We start from the raw sequence: 18,784 nt of genomic DNA on the forward strand, positions 1-18,784 counted from the left end.
ACCAAAACTCCCCTGGTCTTTTTCCTGCAGTGTGGCTGCTTGAATCCAGTTCAAACTGGGAGCTTCACTGTCCTTGTGGACAAGCCAGCCCCCAGATTTGCATGTTAGGCTTGAATGGTTATTGGATGTTCCAGACGATTTTCCTGCATAAAGTCGAGGGTCCTGTAGCATCAACAGAGAGTCGACCCATGGAATGAAGAACCTGAGGAAGGATGATGTCTGCAGCCACTTCCAGTGACTGCTGATTAACCGCTGCTGCTCCAACCTCCACTTCTACTGTGGGAAGATCCAGGCTGGATGACTTCCACCCTTAGACTGGTGTGCTTAACCAGTCTCGAGACAACCTGCTTTTTTAGCTCTCCCTCGAAGAGCTGTGACCATCCTGGGCTGCAATCTCCCAATACCCTGGGACCTGGACCAATTTGCTCTTCATTGTCTCTTGAAGCGTGGTTTAGACTGACACCTCTTGTGGGCATCCTTATGGGCCTGCAGTAACTCTTTCGCACTCTGAGACGTCTCCCCTTCCAATTCAGGGACCGAGAAACGAAGCAAAGTCTGCCGTGTGACAACCATCACTGACCCGAAGCCTGTGTTGTGTCCCGACAAATGAGTATTGTGAAGATAGTCTGCTGGCAGTCCCATCTGAAGAAGCGGACACTCTGCACCCGCCAAAAGTTCTTTCTTCAGTCTCCAGGCAAAGAATCCAAATGGGGGATGCTGTCGCTTCACCTTGGGGACCCACCAGTCACATCATTGTTCTTCATCAGAAAATGTACTGTCTTGCCCCTTATCTGGTACTTGCTGTGTTGGATTGGACTCCCGAGAGCTTCCTAAGACACATTGGGGTGGACAAACCAACTGTATTCTCCCAGGCCTAAGGACATCAGTCCATTGGGCTGAAATCCGCCAAAGTATTTTAACTAAACATTTTATCTACCTGTAACCTTGAAGAATCCTGCTAAATTGACGTTGGACTTCCTTGTTTTGCTGTCCATTGGTCCTGGCTCCACAGTGCCACCTTTGATCCCCAGTTAGGGTTGGACTTTATAAAGTGTAGGCTGCCTAAACAGTATTTACTGTCATCTTTGTTGCATAATATTGTCTGCTGGTTGAAGAACTGATTTATTACTTGGAATACTATTCTTACTACTTACCTGTAAATCATCTAAGGTCTACCAGTGAACTGAGTAATGCTCAAATGTTTTATTGGATATTTTTGAATATGTTTACATACCTGAACTCTTAGAATTTTTTATTTGCTTTAGTGTTTATAATAACCATATTTTTATAAAACTACAGTCCGTAAGTGTATTCTTGACTATAGGTGTGCCCTCAGGTCTTTGTACTTACCTACAGTCCTTCTCCCTCCTAGACTAAGCATGGCTGCTCGACCATAGCTACCAAACCTTTTGTTTAGTTCATGCCAAACCTAGGAGTTAGAGCCATGTGCATCCCAGAGTGGGTCTTCTACAGTCCTACCAGAGGTGGACTTCAGTAAAACTCCCCAACAATCCATCTCAGCGCACGGAACGTATTTCTACCGGCACAACAGTTCTCTGCAGGACAAGACTGCAAGAAAGGTAGGATCAGCAGAACAACATTGATTAGTTAGATCTCCTTTAGTATATACCAAATGACTATATATACTGAGTTCTTCATATGCCCCATGAACTACACTGATTGTTAGGATTGACACTCGACATAAGATGAGGAAGACCTAGTTACCCCACTACAGGAACAAAAGGATTACAAATTAAGTGACTCATTGTGAATACGGCACAGTCCCGAGACTAAAGCTCAAAACCGTGTACTGCATGAAGGTCAGTGCATTTTGTCAATTATGTTTCTTATTTGCTACACCAATCAGAATAGTACGTGACACACATTCCCTTTTAATCATTTATTGTGGATAGTAAATACTCAGTCTAACCAGGGGTTATAGGATCCAGTACTCATGGAAAAAGTTATGCAGTCCTGATGAAGGGCGTTGTTTACACCTGCATTAGGGGCCACATGGGATGTGTGTATCCCATTTTAAAAAAGGCCGAAACAGTGTGTCGAGAACCTCAAAATGATTACATCCCATATAAAGGATATTAACGTCTGAGAAAAGTAGTGATTCCACAGGAGCAGGTGAAATGCCCCTGTGGTCAAGCCATACAGAGACACTAGTTGGAAAAGAATTGACATAACATATGTCTCAACAGTGTTTTATCTGTACATTGATATGGACACTATTTTGGCTCTCTATTGTTTTTTCTCCTTCAATTTAATTTTGGGATTTGTTGTTTGACACATGCATGCACTAACCCTTAGGCACAGTATGTACAGGACAGACTTATTATGTTTGATGAAAGCTTTTAAACAAGTTTTTGTATAGTATGCAATGTTTTTCTTTTTGAGTCAGTTTTGTTGCATCCTGGATTGTCTTAAGTTGGCCTCTGCAAGATTTACTTGTTTATTTAAATACAAGTGTGGGGTTGTCTACTCATTGTGAGATTATACATATCCCTATTTTTTAGTAGAACCCCCCTTATACAGGGGTGACCCGTTGCAAATATTGTGTTGCAGAGATGTAGAGTAAAACAAGAATAAATATAAGAACTAAATAAAAATGACATTGATTGTTCGTCCAACGCGGTCTCTGGGATTACCATGAGAATGGTCTGGCATTGATATCGATTCTCCAAACATTGTGTTTAAAAAGCTAGGAGCACCACTTGTATGATTAATTAAAATGCCCGAAAGGTGGAGTTGTGATGCAAGTAATAATTATTTAAAGCTTTTCTGGGGTAACTTGGAAGTTACTGTGGATTGGGTCGTTAGTACACCTCCTTGTAGCGTTGTCATGGATGATTTTCATGTGAAATTGAGGACCCAAGTTCTGCTGGTGAAAGAGTTCATGATAGAAGAAAATAGCTGGGGACTGTGGCAATGACTATTGCCTACATACACAGCGATAGGGCGGGCCAAGCTATAAGGGACTCGTTATTACGAAACAATTTAATTAGATACCAACCAGCTTCCGAAACTGACTCTTCATCGAGGGTGGAATCCCTTATAGGTTACATGTGTATTCATGTGTAGGACTGGCAGGGTTTGCAGATGTTCAGATGATACATAGAGTACAAAGGGATCGCGTTCCTCTGCTAGCTCGGCTACATTTTGTTGAAAACATGCAGAGCATTTGGGCGGTTGGCTCTAGTTTGAGACCTAATCCGTTGGTGATCACAGGCAACAGACAGAATTTCCACTGGAACCCAGATCTGTCAGTTCAAGCCTTAGAAATGATCACAGGGGGAACAGTGTCTGAAATTGACACTATTCTAGATGGTTGGTCCGCTAGTGGTCATATTATGAAGACAGATGAAATCCCATTCAGGCTGGTGAGAGGGACTTGTGTTTGAATCCGGTGGTCTAAGATGGCAGCATAAGGACAGCGAGTGGTCATATTATGAAGACATATGAAATCCCATTGAGGCTGGTGAGCGACTTGTGTTTGAATCCGGTGGTCTAAGATGGCAGCATAAGGAATCGGAAGACAAAAGGTTGGTTGGACGGCCCATGTAGGAAAGCCAAGCCGTCTCTACTACAGCGGGGGAGATACAGACTTAATAGCCATTAGGATAGCCAGGCGAGAATATAAACTGCTAATGCTATGCACAAAAAGGGGATATAATTGGAATGTTTGAAATACTTTCCGTGCGATAAGTCACTGGAATATCCAGAGACTGGGAGCAATGAAACTGAATGCTTGAACTTTTCACCACCAATTATCATAATGTTATGCGGCCTCGGGAGGATAGTTCAAGGGCAACACCGCTTGCCTTGGAAGCAAGACGACGTGGAGCAACACTTGTTCTTTAACCGGGTCAATGCTTAGAAACCTCAGGGTATTAAGTGTGTTATAAATAACCAATTATAATTGTGTTCTCTGATGGGTTAGTGCCTGACTCCTGGAAGACAGCCACAATTGTTCCTGTATAGTTATCGCTCAATCTTGTTAATCGATTCTCATGCTATATGTTTGGTAAAAATATTACAGAATCAACTGTGATTGAGTCAGGCTGCCAGTAAGGCTTTCAGAAAGAGAAAATTACCTCGTAACAGTGTCTGGTAATTGTGCGGCTGAAAACGGCGCCGTTTTAAATGCACTTTTGATCACATTTATGAGTGTCTCCCCCGGCATTTAAATGCGATCAAAAGTGGATTTAAAACAGCGCCATTTTCATCCGCTGCATTATTCCTGGCGACATTATCAAATAGAACCATTTACTCCTGGCTAAGTGTGATGGTTTACTCCTGGCTAAGTGTAATGGTTTACTCTTGGCTAAGTGTGATGGTTAGGAAGGAGACATTGGGCCTCATTACGAGGTAGGAGGTAGCCATGGTGCTATTAGCACTATGGCTACCCCCTTAACGCATTCCGGGTCCAGGTTCTCGAAATAGGGACTTACCGGGTCATTCCAACCTTGGAGGACCTGGTAAGTCCCAATTCCGAGAACCATGCCCGTTCCTATTCGAGCCCCCATAGGGCTCAATGGGAATGGGGATGGAGATAATAATAGCGGGCCTGTTATTAGCTCCCTAGTCCCTTAGTGGCTACCACGAAGGGACCTCGGAATAAGGAGGGTAAGGGGTTACCGGCACCCTTACCGGTGCCGGTAACCCCTTACCTCCAACCTCGTAATGAGGCCCATTGTATCTTTCCCTGATTTGAGCATGGTCTTTGAATTGATCTCTGGGCCAAAACTATTGGCTGTGTATTCCAACCAGTGTGTGTCCCTAAGCTCTTGCTTTTTTGCATTATGTCATTTATATAAATCAAATGTATCCAGCGTGCTGCTTGGGAGGAGGGCACCAGCACCCCCTTCTTCACGGTTACTTCGCGGGTTGGGGAGTGGTGAGGCAGGGGTCTCCTAGCTCCTATCTTTTTATGATTTACATTCATAATTTGGACTGTAAATTACAACATGTTATCCGATTTTCCACTAATTACGGGGCGTTTTACCCCTCTCCTGTTATTTGCAATGAGGTTGTGCTTCAAGCCAAAATAAAAAATGCCTTGAATAAACTCCTGGCGGAATGTGCTTGTTTTCATAGGCCATTTAGACTATGCTTTCACATCAGTAAAAAGTAAAATAATGGTAGTTGGTCAAACAAAAATAATGTGTAAAGAAACTGTAAGATTGAGGACGAACCTCTGGATGTGGTCACATCTTTTCATTTTTTGACTCCCTGCTTTTTGTCTGCCCTGACCTGGACTTAATAAGCTAACAAACAAAAGTGAATTGTGGGTTTCTAGGAAAGAATGGGCCCTATATCCCTGATTTCAGCAATTGCAGTCTTTCGGGCAAAGGTGATATGTTTATGATGCTACATCTTTTTTCTTTATATCCATGAGTCTTGATGTATTATTCAGTTTTATTTCATGTGTGCTTTTGTGGAGTATTTGGCTGAAAATAAACCAGAACTGACTGATGGAATCAAAAAGCTTTGGTTTAGAAGACTGCAAGTTCAACTGGCCATATAGAGAAGCAAAATCAACAGCATAGCATGTTGTGGTACATACACATGCTTACAAGAAACAAAAACAAGTCATTTTACATACAACTGCCATCTGTTTGTGGTCTACGTAGTTCCAATTTGATGACAATCTCATAACCAATATGCAGGTGATGGCAGCAAAGAAGTAATTTTAGACATGGAAGGCCACTAGTGATCTGGGACTAAGCGTGAAATAGCGGGGAAAAATTATAACCATGTCGATTGTAACAAACGTTGAGACAAATGGCACCTTCTGAGCAAGACTTTGGGTTAATGATTAAATGGTGCTGTATCTGGATGAGGTGTGTACTTGTTAAGATGAGTTGATACCTTTCCTGAGAGGTGAATTGGGGTGATTTGAGGCAGTTCTTTAGCATAAAATGGGTGAATGATGGCCCTCAATGTGAGAGAAAGAGAGAGCCATGGCGGATCTGCGAACACCAACAGCCAAAGTATAAAAACAAAATGGCGACCGCTGACTTTTTGCGTTTGTGGGCCATTACCTCGGTGCAGTCAGGAAGAGGCAGATGAATAGACTATGCAACCAAAACGGTGGACAAGTTAAGCGAGCCGGGTCTAGGTACACGCTGAAGAGGAAGGAGGGATTGTACCGATGAGGCACTCAACATTGTAGGAATTGGGGGCTAGATTGATGTGATAGAAGGGATAAGGTTTGGCATCTTATAAGAAGGAAAGCTTGCCAGGATACAGTAGATGTGTTTATCTTGAATGTTTTAGAGGTGGAATAGAAGGATTTTGTGAGAGCATATCAAACGCCACAGGCACCTCCTCCTTTTTCATCTGTACGCTCTTGCTAGTTGATGTTATGATATGATATTGTAGGTTATTTATAATGCGCTTAATACCCAGAGGTTTCTAAGCGCAGACTCGGGAATCGAACCTGTGTTGCTCCATGTCGTCTTGCTTCCAAGGCAAGCACGTTGCCCCTGAGCTATCCTCCAGAGCCAAACTCTGTGCCAGGAAAGGGTGAAAGTCCTCTTGGTTGTAGTCAGGCTGTTCTGACCTTGTAGGTAAGGCTGGTGTATGTGGGCTTGAGATGGATTCTTGGATCATGGCAGGAAAAGGAAGGTTGGAGATGGGTTAGTAGTTCTAAGGGACAAAAGTGTCCAGGACTGTTTTTTAAGGAGAGGTCTGATGTGCTTTTTGAATGTCTTGGGGAATGTTTTTGGAAATGAAGGAGAAATTGATACAATTGGTTAAAGAACAGAGGGGCGAGTTCTTTAAAGATAGCGGTGGTTTGAGGGAAGGGTCCAAGTAAAGTGAGAAATTCTGATTTTTAAAAGTAGTGAGAGGTGATTGGGCCTGTAGATGTGGGACAACGATGGTAAGGAAAAAGAGGGGAGTGGTGGAGAATTGTAGACTGGTTAGAGTTCTGTGGATTGTGAGGTAGCTGAAGTAAGAGATTTTCGTAGAGGTTTAGACTTTGTCTGCTGCAGAAGTTGCTGGGGCCTGAGCTGCACTCTGGTGCCCGAGTGTGGTCCCTCTAACCGCTCCATTCAAACTGGTAGAGGCCATAGCAAAAGGGAGAGTGAGCTCATACTGTAGCTCTCTGATAGGGAGATGCACTTAGTTCTGATGGCCTTCCTCCCGGTTCTTTCGGTCATTGAGGGTCATTGGGCTCCTTAATGTATGGTTGGTTGTTGGTATAGAGCAGACAGCCATTTGTGGGAGTATATGGGCCTTTTTTTTTTAACTAATAGCAGAATGTTAGCATTTTAGGCTGCTCTTTTATGATAGCAGTACCTGGACATGGGAGGTGTGACGGTCCTTCAGATGGTGTCACTTCTGCCCAAGGAAGAAACCCCTTTCCATGAGACCAGGGAGGTAAGGATGTTAACCAATAGTCCCCCTCGTAAGGTAACATACAAAAGGATCTCATAAAGAGGGACTCCTCTCCTGGGGATAAGGAAGCGATTGGGAGGCATGGCACCTTTAAACGCCAACCCTGTAGGCTGACAATAATGCCTGAATCTTGTCGACATGGACTTGTGTCCGAAATATTGTTATTCGGAAACATTGTATCATCCGGACGTCATAGGTACTGAGATGAAGAAGAGTTTGAGAATGTTATAATCACGTGGGAAAAATGCTAGACCAGCTGTTGTCAATGGAAGAGATGTTATTGTGAGGAATTCGACCATCCGTACGGCGAGTGTGCAGTCGGCTGGGCTTTTTTGATTTAAAAAAAATGAAAATAAATGATGCAAGATCAACCTCCAAAAATGTGTGAGGCCATTCCGCATACATTTTCCCTGCTCACAGCACAAAACAAATTATCCTGTGTACTCCAGGAGGACACAGCATAAAGGTGCTATCCTCCCCTGCCATGTTCAGCTGGAATGTGACCACCACGGGTACATCAAAGCATCTCAAAAAGGGTGAAGGCAACTGCTTCCTGCGGCCTTTGGCAGCCGAATTAAAATAACTATTGTCTCAACTGCTGGTGGCAGCGCATACTGATGAGTTAATTGAGGCAAGCCTGAGAAAGGGGCTTATTTGCAGAACAGACAACAGCAAAGCCGGGCTAACACCTCTTTAATATGCAATGTGTCAACTTGAAGATAGTTTCCACCCCTCTGTATGAAGGACAGTGAATGGCATGCCTGGTTCCATTATTTGCCATAGGCAACCCCTGCCGAGCGGACCCCTTTCAGAAAGTATGTGATTTAAGGGAGACAAGAAGTCTGCTCTCATCACAAACTTTAATGGAGACCTGTGCTTTGATCAAGAGTCACAGATGGCTCAGTTAACCAGAGAGACACTTTGATCTACAACAGGCAGGAAGATGGGTGGGATTGAGTAGTATATGGTGTCACCCCTTACCTTCCCTGTTGCAAAGCACTCTGGTCCTGACCTCACACATAACAGAAGATTGGTGGTGGGGACCCCAGATTGGTTCTTTAAGGTAGGCTTAGCCTGCACCAATCACTGGGGCCCATTTGGCTTTAAAAGAGGGCTGTGCCCCACATTTAGCAGATCATCCGATGACTTTGAAAGCAGTAAGAAGGACTCATTTGGACCCTTTGCTGAAGGTGCAATCTGCCTTACATCTTCCTCCAGTGAAGGAAGGCCAGGATTCCCATGAGGTAAGCAAGATCCCTCCCCTAAACATCTCCCAGGGACCAGAGGGAGAATTCAGACTCTCAGTCCAGCAGCTCCAGCACCGGTAACCAGCCAACACACAGCGTGCCCTGCTAGGTTCTGCCAGCAAGCTTCCTAGGTGGGAAGTGCCAAAGAGTCTCTGAACAAAGGACAAGGGTGTTGCCTGCAAACACTCTCCTCAGCTTTGGGCTGTCTGCCTTCAAAGGATGCCACAAGCCCTGCGAAGATGCTAGGCCACACAAGCATCAACCAGTGTCCATCTTTTGAGGAGATCTTCGAGGCAGTGAAGTCCTCAAACCACAACCAGCTGCACCACTGACTGTTGTCACGCTGCAGTCACCAAAGCCGTCGAGATGCCCAGCATTCTAGACCCACCAACCAGCACAGAGACAATAATTCTTGACCCCGAGCCGCCATGTAGGCCAGCCTACAGCCATGCATCCAGCCTCGCTTGCCGAACTGCCTGCCGCCTGATACCTGCAGCTGTCTTCCGTCTTGAACTCTGTCACAGGAGCTGCAAAGCGTCCTGGAACTGACTCGATGCTGTCGAGCATCAAGAACATCTCAAGCACCAGGTACATTGTGGTTCTGTCCCCCTGGTCCTTCTCCGAAGGCCCCTAGTGACAATTACAACCCCTTGCTCCTCACACCAAATAACCTTGAACAGTTAAGACTGATTGAGTTAGCGACTACCCTCCTGTTAGCATCCAGAGTGCATCCCTTTCCTTCGTGAAACGGTCTGTCCTCTGTGTTCCTCTACAGGGTGGGTTGTATTTTGTAGTCTGCTAGAACTGTCTGTTGTAATAATAACAAGGTAGATATTTTTATACAACCTTGACTGGACAGTCCCTTTTATCATTGGGTAATTGTATTTTCGCTGTGTTGCAACTAACCAATGATCAATGACCTGGCAGAGATAAGCCTACCGTTCTATCCATGTTACCAAAAATTGGACAGGGAGGTTTATAATTTACTTGTGTTGCAATCTGTTCGGATCTCTTCTGGTGTACTAGATGTGTGGGGCTGATTGATGATTTAGAAACCAATATTCATCCCTGGCCCACTGGTGGCCCGGAAGTTGATTCATCAGAGTTATTATGCTGGGGTGGACGCTGCTATATGAAGACATCGGAAACAATCGAGATCGAGGATAGATCGAGACAGACAGAGAAGTTGAGATCAAGAGAGATCGAAGCGAGAGAGAAACCGAAGCAGGAAGAGAGAGCGAAACCGAGGGAGGTGAAGAAAGACTTGAGAAGCTTGATGTGGAGGTTGTGGTTCAGGAGAACGCACAAGGACATCTCGCAGACCGGCAGGGCTTTGGCAGTGGAGAAAGCAGAAACAGAGAATTGAAAAGTTGTCGCTCATGGAGGCAGAACGCCAAACATTATGCAGGTGAAACCTGGTGACCAGTGGGTGAGAGTCTGTAAAGACTGGAGGGGGTGTTTGTACTCCTGCTCCCTATTTGGCAGAGCAGAGGCACAGAGGACACCAGCCAAGATTCTCTATTTGGTAGAACGTGGGCGAGCAATCAAGGCCTAGCTCTCAGCAGGTGATGAGGGCTGGTTCCTAAGTACAGTGTAGTCCCCAAGCACCCACAAAGGAATGTTCGCACACTATGTTAGTGAAAACACAGCTCTTCATATAAATAAGGTTCACGTTATATACACATTCACAATAACACACTTTGTGCTCCGACAATTCTAAAATGGTAAATATATACAGTTCTGTGTGGTACCACAATTATTCTGATTCCATTCAAATGCATCAACTGTACTCCGTTCTAAAAGCATACGAATCAATACAGCAAAAAGATATCAACCATAGACTTAGGGGGAAAACAAGTTGGTTAGACAATTGGCAGAATACAGGCCCCATTACCTAGACACAGTGCTGTATGAGGATCCCTCCACCTGGGCAATCTGTAAATGAAGATGTAATACAAGCCCAGTCCATATATCGTCTATTAGAGTCTTTTCTCCTTCTACAAAAGTTCTACTGCCCCAAAGTACCTGGTTTCGTAGAGTTCTTCGGTGAGTCGTCGACAGGCCCTTCTTGAGCGCACTCCCTTTAAGGCAGGAGCTGCGGGTCATTAAAATTCGGTGAAGAAAAGGGTGAACACGGTCGTCGGAGGCAACAGCTTCGGTTCTTGCGGTGCTCATTGACGATCGGTCGAAAACATCCTGCAAGCTGAGGCATGCAGTGCACCTCGACGACGATAGTTTGTTGCCGCACAGACTCAAAGAACAACTTTGGCCCAGCAAGGTCATCGGGTCGTTGGCATCTAGCGTCGGTGAACGGGACGTGACCACGGCTGGCTTCAGTAGCTTTGTCAGCGTTTCAGAGGTCTTCGGGTGTCGGGAAACCCACCGGCGGATTCTCCTTGGCGCGTAGGCAGCCTCTGCTTTCTCTGGCGGGACTAAGAGGTTGGCGGTGCTGGCGAGAGATTCCTTGGATTCAAATATTCTTAGGCAAAGGGAGCACTGCGGCTCAGGTCGGCGGTGGTGGACGACTGCGGTGCTGCTCTTCGTTCTCCTCAGCTTTTCGTAGATCTGTCTACCAGGGAGCTTTAGCAAAGATCAGCTGGTGCACGATAGTCCCTCGTAGCTCGGGAAGAGGTCTCCTAGCCAGGTCCTCTCTTGGACCAGTTCCTTGAAGACACAGCAGCTTTCAGATTAGTGAAGGACAGCAGCAGCAGTTCTTCATCTTCCAGTGGGCTTCAAGGTTAAGCAGCAAGTATCAACTTCAGCTGCGGAACGACTTCAATTTCATTCCATTTTCAACTTCAGATTCTGAACGATTTCCATCAGTGAGAGGCCCCCAGATATACTGTTGATTTCCCATTCACTCTGCTGGGTCACACTCAGGTAAGCAATCACTCAGAAGGGGATTCAGGCAGGCAGGCATCTAATCAGGCACACAATGCATTCCAGACACTTGCAACATGGAATGTGGATTTGGACAAGCACCCAGCCATTCAGCACTCCACACTGCATTCATACCAGTTTCGGGCAGGGCTGTCTCAGTCATTGAGTCATACACCAGATAACAGACGCCCCCAACATAGAATGCATATCCGTCACACACTGCATTCACCCAGGTCCCACCACACGGCCTTACCCACAACATACAGTCATTGGGAAGGCTCCAGCCGGCCTGGCCTGGACTTCCCCACACTAACATATATGCCAGTCAGGGGGAAGGGGCAGAGACAGGGCTTTTCCGGGACTTCGGGAAACAAAGTAACAGGCGATGGAAAGCAAGAGGCCACAGGGCCATTTTGTCTCCATCAGGAATGGCAGGGCTGGGCATCACAAAATGAAGGACGCTCGGGCATCTGTCAATTCAGCACAGAGCTGCCACCAGCCCATACCCTGCTCAGTGGGACACACAGAGGTGCCCAAAAACATACACTAGGAGTACAGGGTCATACTCTTACCCATGGGTGCCATAAGGGTATCCCAAGGGTCTGTTCACCAAACCAAATACAGGAAGAGCTGCACCGCCAGGAGTCCCACATGAACTTCTGCCCGGAAAACAAGTCAGAACATACATGATAAAGCAATAAAGGACAAGGATTCTGAGGCCATGTCCCTCTGATGCATTTCCAGCATTTCCAGCATCATAGAGTCAAACCAAGCAAGAGGAGAAGCAGCAGAACGCTCCAGCAAACCAGACGCCTATTGTTTTTAAGACACCAGGAAAGCATTGTGCCAATCAGCCCGAGAACCTGCCCCACGGAAGGACAGAAGTTGGTTTGTGGTGGCTGACCTGCAGTGGGTGGACCCACCGGTCCAACAACTACTTCCAAACCACTAACCCTAGCTGTTTCGACAAGCCGCCTGAGCAGGCCTGAGAAGTATCCAGAGTGGTGGTGGCTAAACGATCCATACAGAAGTGACGGTCAAGTTCCTGGTCTTCCTCCCAACTGTCAGCGATACAGGACACCGGAGATAAAGCCCCAACAAACATGGAAAAGGGCTGTTGACCGTTACGAGATCCCAGGCCAAACCAGTGATACTTCACGACACAAAGAACAGGTAATGGAGTGTTTAAAAGTCCAGTAGAGGGCTGAAGGACAATTAAGAGAACCTCAGAAGACACCAGTAACAGGAGGGTATGATGAACTGTTAGCTGAACAAACAAATACAAAGACCTTTGAAACAACAGAGAGCTAACCCTCACCTTAGAAGTTGTTAATAAAGTCTATCATAGAAATTCCAAAACCCGACTCCCCTTGAAATGTATTCGAGGGGTTACATTCTCAAATTCAGATAAAGAAACCGAAATGCTTCAGGGGGGGTTTTAGGAAGCATCAATGACGAGAACAGTTCTCAGGAGGGCAATTGTTGACGTAGAAGTCTCCTGTGCACAACCCCAGAATCGTTGAGGGGTGGTCTACTGAGCCAAAACAAATCGTCCTCTGTCAACAGGCTGTTGCATACTTCTGATCGGTCAGCACCAGATCCTGCCAAGAGTCTCGTCCTTTCAGTTCAACATTAACCATACCTTTTTAGAAATAAGAAGAAAACCATTATTGTTGTCAACATCTTCTTACTTGAAAAGACAAGAAAATCGAGAGTCCTTGAAACAGTAAACCATGGAGAGGAAGAGAAAACGGTGGACCAATTTTGTAAGACAGTTTCTGGTGCAGTTCCACAGTAGTGTGGTGCTGGTGAGTTATGAGGGACTCTGGGAACATCTTCGTCCCAGTGGGAACCGAACAAGAAATGTGCAGAAAGGTGAAACAGTGATAGTCTCCATAAGGAAGTTAAAAATATGACTGAGAACTGTGAGAGACTTTGGGGAGCGAGCTAGAAGAGTCATTCTCCTAGCTCCATGAGAATTCTGTGCTGGTTGATTAGGGAAAACCCAGAACTTTTATGGAACTTTTACTTTGCACAACCTGAGAGCCATTTGGACACTTTACATCCGGGAGACGGGAGCCACTCTCCTGGATTACAAACTGGAGCTGGACTTTATAGTGATATGTTGTAGTGACAGTGATAGCATAGGAGCCTTTGTGACTGGGACGGTGCCTTTTTGTTTGGACTTTCACAGACTTCCTGATGAGCACCCGAGTTTCTTTAGTTTAGGTAGGGAAATCCCATTAGAGTTAGGGATAGATGTATATTTGTTTTCATTTAATAAAAGTCTATAGCAATCACTATGGTGCCGTTTGCTCGGTCTCTTCATTCCTTGTTGCCAAAGAGGATATACCTATATCGGGCATGGAAGTGATTCATAATTTGTGGCTCTGCTTTGTATCAGAAGGCAGCATCTGGGCATGTGAGGTTGTAGTTGGCTTATTCGGGCAAAAGGTGGCATCCATTTTGCATTTACAGATGCACTTGGAATATGGTGATATTTCCTTGAAATGTGAGGCTGATCTTCACATAGACAGATTATGCAGCTGAAATTTGGCTTTTATTTGGCAAATATAGCAGTACTGGATTACTTGATGCTATACTTGGTGTATACGGGGAGCATCTGGACACTTGAGGTAATGCCTTCAGTGAAATACCTGAAGGTATCTCACATAGCAAACCTTGAGAAACCCTTATTCAGGTGGCCAACAAAGGGCTAATCGAATCAGATCCCAACTCTAGGGGTGAAAGAGTGAGAAAGGCTCACCGAGATGGGGGAAGCACGGGGTTGTATTCAAGGGAATAACCCAAGGGAGATGGTGTATTGTATCAAGAGGAAGAGAGGAGGGCGAGTTCCTTAAAACCTTTGTAGGCTGTATTCCATCTGCCTCCCTTCCTTCCATTATATCTCTCCTGTCCCAACCTGACGTCCCCTCCATATCTGGTAAATACCCTAGGAGCCCAAACCCTGTTGCACTTCAAATTTGCATCTCCCAGAATCCCGGTTTTTCTGTTCCCTACCCGCATACTCCTGGTCATTCCTTTCCACGCCCCTCTAAGTCACTATTTCCTGCTACCAATCCCACAATTCCCGTTCACTTCATAGTAATAATTCTAGTCATTCCTGTGTACCTCAAAAAACCTCCTACTCATGTTAAAACCCCTCCAAAACCCACCCTTCCGAGATCACCAAAAAGCCTTCTAATACAAGGGTTGTAATTCCATATAGCACAGTTTCCCCATCCTATCCCTTAGGACAATCTACTCCCCTCCCCTCACTTTTTTTGACACCAACACTTTTTTACCCCACGAAAGACAACACTCATAGCGCCAGCCCTCCAGATAAGGTGCGTTACACAGGCTATTTATGGCAGCACCCGCATAAATCATGGAGGTCGCTGGTGGCAACCTGGCTAGCAACAGCTTGCAAATCCACTCTTTACTTTAGTAATCAACACAGTTCCTTGAAAGAAGCTGCTGGGATGAGCCATGGTCTGTTTATTTTTTTTAACACTGTCCTCTGTTAATGATTCTATCAAGATGATACTTTCAGAGTAATGTAAAAGGGAATTTGTGTTCTGTTCACTTTGTTCAACTGCCTCCATTTTGTAGGTTAGTGTTATTGCATCTTGAATAATGAACATGCATTTCACTTTGCTTTAGGACACACGTAGTAAAGTAAAATGTAAATTGCCTTATACAAGGGCTGCATTTCTGCTTAATTGGCTTTAATATAGGCAGCGCAGTTGCCGCAGCATGGGCATTTCATACTCTGTTTTCTTTTCATCACAGACGCACACCAATTGCATAACTAGGCATGTCGTCTGAACTCCCTTTCTGACCACCCACCGCAAGCGGGTGTAATGGATGCAGGTAGAAGTAGTGCTGTATATATTTTCAGCGTCACAGATTGTACCTGTACCTCTCAAGAGGACTGCTATATATTCAGGCAAAGTAGCCTAATTTATCAACGGATCTGCTATACCGTACGCATGTCATTGCACAATGCCAAATATTCATAGCAGGGCTGATTGCATCATGCCCACATTTCTTTGCAGGACTGCTGTTTTTTGGGACAGTACCTGCATTTCTTAACAGAGTTGCCGTTAAGAAAGCATGAACATGTGTTGCCATTTACTGCAGCGAGCTAAAGTACAGAACAAGAACAATGTCTGAGCTCTTCCCACCGACCTCCGGCAGTGTGAGATGACATTGCTGTCATATACTTCAATCCCTTCTAGTCAGTCTTGCGTTTTTCAAAACTTCTGCCTCTCCCATGTCCAACTACTGAGTCCCAATGCCAAAAATCTAGCACATTTCAAAGCCTCATTATGACTCTCCTTACTAATGTACGATAGTCCGAACAGGCTTAGAACTTTTGACAAGCCAATAATGTCAGGCAAGCCTTGCATGGAACTGCCAGTGCCCTAATCCTATGTGCCTTTCAGTGTCAACAGCCTGTTCAGAAAGGAAGCTCAGTGGGTCAATAACCCTGCTGCAGAGATTGTTGTGTAACCTGTTAGTGTTGTGTAACCTGTTAGTTGAAATCCTGTTAATAGGTGAGTTAATGAGTCTGCATCAGAGATGTGCATTGAAGATGAAGGTAACATTCAATTGTAACACAGTTGACTTAACTTTCGACTTATCAAAAGGACTACTAAATGTTCAGTGATTCAGAACACACACATTTCATCCGGGATGCTCTACTTGTAATGGCTCATAACACACAACTCATCAAGGCTGCTATACCTGTGATTGCTCAGAACACACAGCTCTTCAGGGCTGCTATGCTTGTAATGGCTCAGAACACACACCTCATCAGGGCTGCTATACATGTGATGGCTCAGAACACACAGCTCTTCAGGGCTGCTATACTTGTAATGGCTCAGAACACACACCTCATTGGGGCTGCTATACCTGTGATGGCTCAGAACAGAGACATCTAATTTGGGATGCTATACTTGTAATGGCTCAGCAGAAGCACATCCCATGAGGACTGCGATATGTGTAATGGCTCAGAACACACACCTCATCGGGGCTGCTATACCTGTGTTGGTTCAGAAGAGGAAAACGCACATCCCATGAGGATCACTACACTTGTAATGGCTGAGAACATACATCTCATTTGGGATGCTGTACTTTTAATGGCTCAGAAGAAGCACATCCCATGAGGACTGCTATTGGCTCAGAACACACAAATCTCATCTTGGCTGCTATACTTGTAAAGGCTCAGAACACACACCTCATCAGGGCTGCTAAACCTGTAATGGCTCAGAATACACACTGCATCAAGGCTGCTATACCTGTAATGGCTCAGAACCCACATCTCATATGGGATGTTGTACTTGTAATTGCATACAGTGTTGGTAAAGCATCTGCATTAAAGCAAGTTCTGCATCTTGTCAGACAAACCTCTTACTCTATAATTCCCAGCTTAATGGGCAAAAGAAGGTTTGCACGCATCTAAAAAGGAGCACCTAATGGTAAAGCTACACTCGATTTTTTTAAATAGAAAAGGCGTTTCCAGCTTTTGGGATATTTATTGGTGCTATGTTAAAAGACAAACAGAAAACGGGAGATGAAGAGCACCTCTGAACCTAAGAAATACAGAAGAACAAAGGTGTGGCGGGGAGTGTGGGAAGGGGGCGGGGTCAAAGGGACAGAGAACATACTAGACAATCCAAAACAGGAATTTGATCAACAGGAAGCGATAGCAATGAGCGACATGATAGGGCAGAAAAGAAAGTTAGAAGGGAAACAGAGTTAATAATAGGACAAACACACAATAGTAGTGAGAGATAGAAATAGAGAAAAAGCGAGACATTTGGAGACAATAAAATAGAACACAGATCAACAGCAGATGGGGAGAGATGGAAATGGAAAAGCAAGACTAGAGATGGGCAGGCCAATAACATAAGAGACAGTGCAAGAAAGATAATCAAAAGGAGTAGCAAGCACAACCGAGAAACTGAAAAAACAATATGGCCAGAGTAATGACGAGCGAGGAAGAGGAGTTCTATCAACCGATACAGCACGATATAGGAGGGGAAAAAGCAACAATAGAATGCAGATGGGAGAGGAAGAGTGACAGAGAAACAGAGCGCAAACTGTGGCATCGCAACACTTAAGGGTGAGAGGGAGTTATGCACAAATTGGATAGTAGACAGTACTCTCTTGCGAAGTAAAAAAATAATGTTTACTCTCTTGAAATTGGATTTACAAAAAATTGGGAGTAAAATACTCACTCCAAAATCCTACCTGTGCACTGCATAGCACTGTTTACCTGACATGTCCCAACACAAGAGTCAGGCGATTACTCAAAGTCCCACACACCTCACGGTCCTTTCCTTTCCCCACAGGGATAAATTGTGGAGAAAAACAAGAAGGCAGACCGCATGACGAGACAGCTATCCAGACTCGGCAGTTCAAGAGGAGGAGAAAGGTGTCAAACATTGAGAGGCTGAAGAGGAGAGACACTACCTTGCCCTTTTCGACAAAACCCTGCGACACTTCTGCTGAAAGAAGCATAAAACCAAGGACAATAGCTCAACAGTGCTGCAGCAGATGTCATTGGTACACAGAGCATATCGACACCGATAAGCCGGTGTGAGGGAGACTCCTGCTTCCGTGGTACTGGTCTTGACTCAGTAAAGAGGGAAGCAAAGCAATTCATCACAGCTGGTGAGTCAAAGGGAGAACCAATAAGAACCGGGCTGTGGTGAATGAAAGTCAGCTGCAGAAGGGGACCGGCACCATGTGGGTGCTGCTCCGAGAAACTGTAGTCGATCCCCATTTGAGTAAAACTATAGATACCAGAAGGCCGTAGGTGAAAGGGGTCATAGAGGAGGTCAATCAAAATCCCTGTACAGTCGAAAGCCTTTGATCTGCAAACTATGAAGAAAGCAAGGGAAGTGAATCCCGTAAACATTGAAAGTGAATCTGAAGGTGAAGTTGGCAAGTGTGAACCCGGAAGAGGGATGCTGACGAGAAGGGGCAAAGTCTAAAGCCCCAAGAAAGAGTGTGTTAACAAGAGTGAACGCGGCAGAGGGATGTCCACTAGAACTGTTTAATTAGTGTTGTGAAGGAAGGAAAAGCCATAGTGAACCCGGTGGAGGGAGACTAACAGTCAAGAGGGGTCCGAACCCGAACGAGGGAAATCCAGGGGTGAAGCCATCACCCCAAGTCCATTATGAGATGGAACTGTTATTTGATTTGTGGAGAACAATTTCTGGAGGGCCTTCGACCGG

The 18,784-nt window shown here is 45.2% G+C and overlaps 1 protein-coding gene across 1 annotated transcript in view; it reads left to right on the plus strand.

Annotated features, from left to right (window-relative positions):
* QTRT2 (queuine tRNA-ribosyltransferase accessory subunit 2) overlaps window positions 1-18,784 on the plus strand; it is a 431,085-nt gene that overhangs the window by 385,705 nt on the left and 26,596 nt on the right. The gene's annotated exons all lie outside the window — the stretch shown is intronic.

The sequence above is a fragment of the Ambystoma mexicanum genome, chromosome 7p, assembly GCF_040938575.1.
Source record: "Ambystoma mexicanum isolate Mex_15411 chromosome 7p, UKY_AmexF1_1, whole genome shotgun sequence".
NCBI lineage: Eukaryota > Metazoa > Chordata > Amphibia > Caudata > Ambystomatidae > Ambystoma > Ambystoma mexicanum.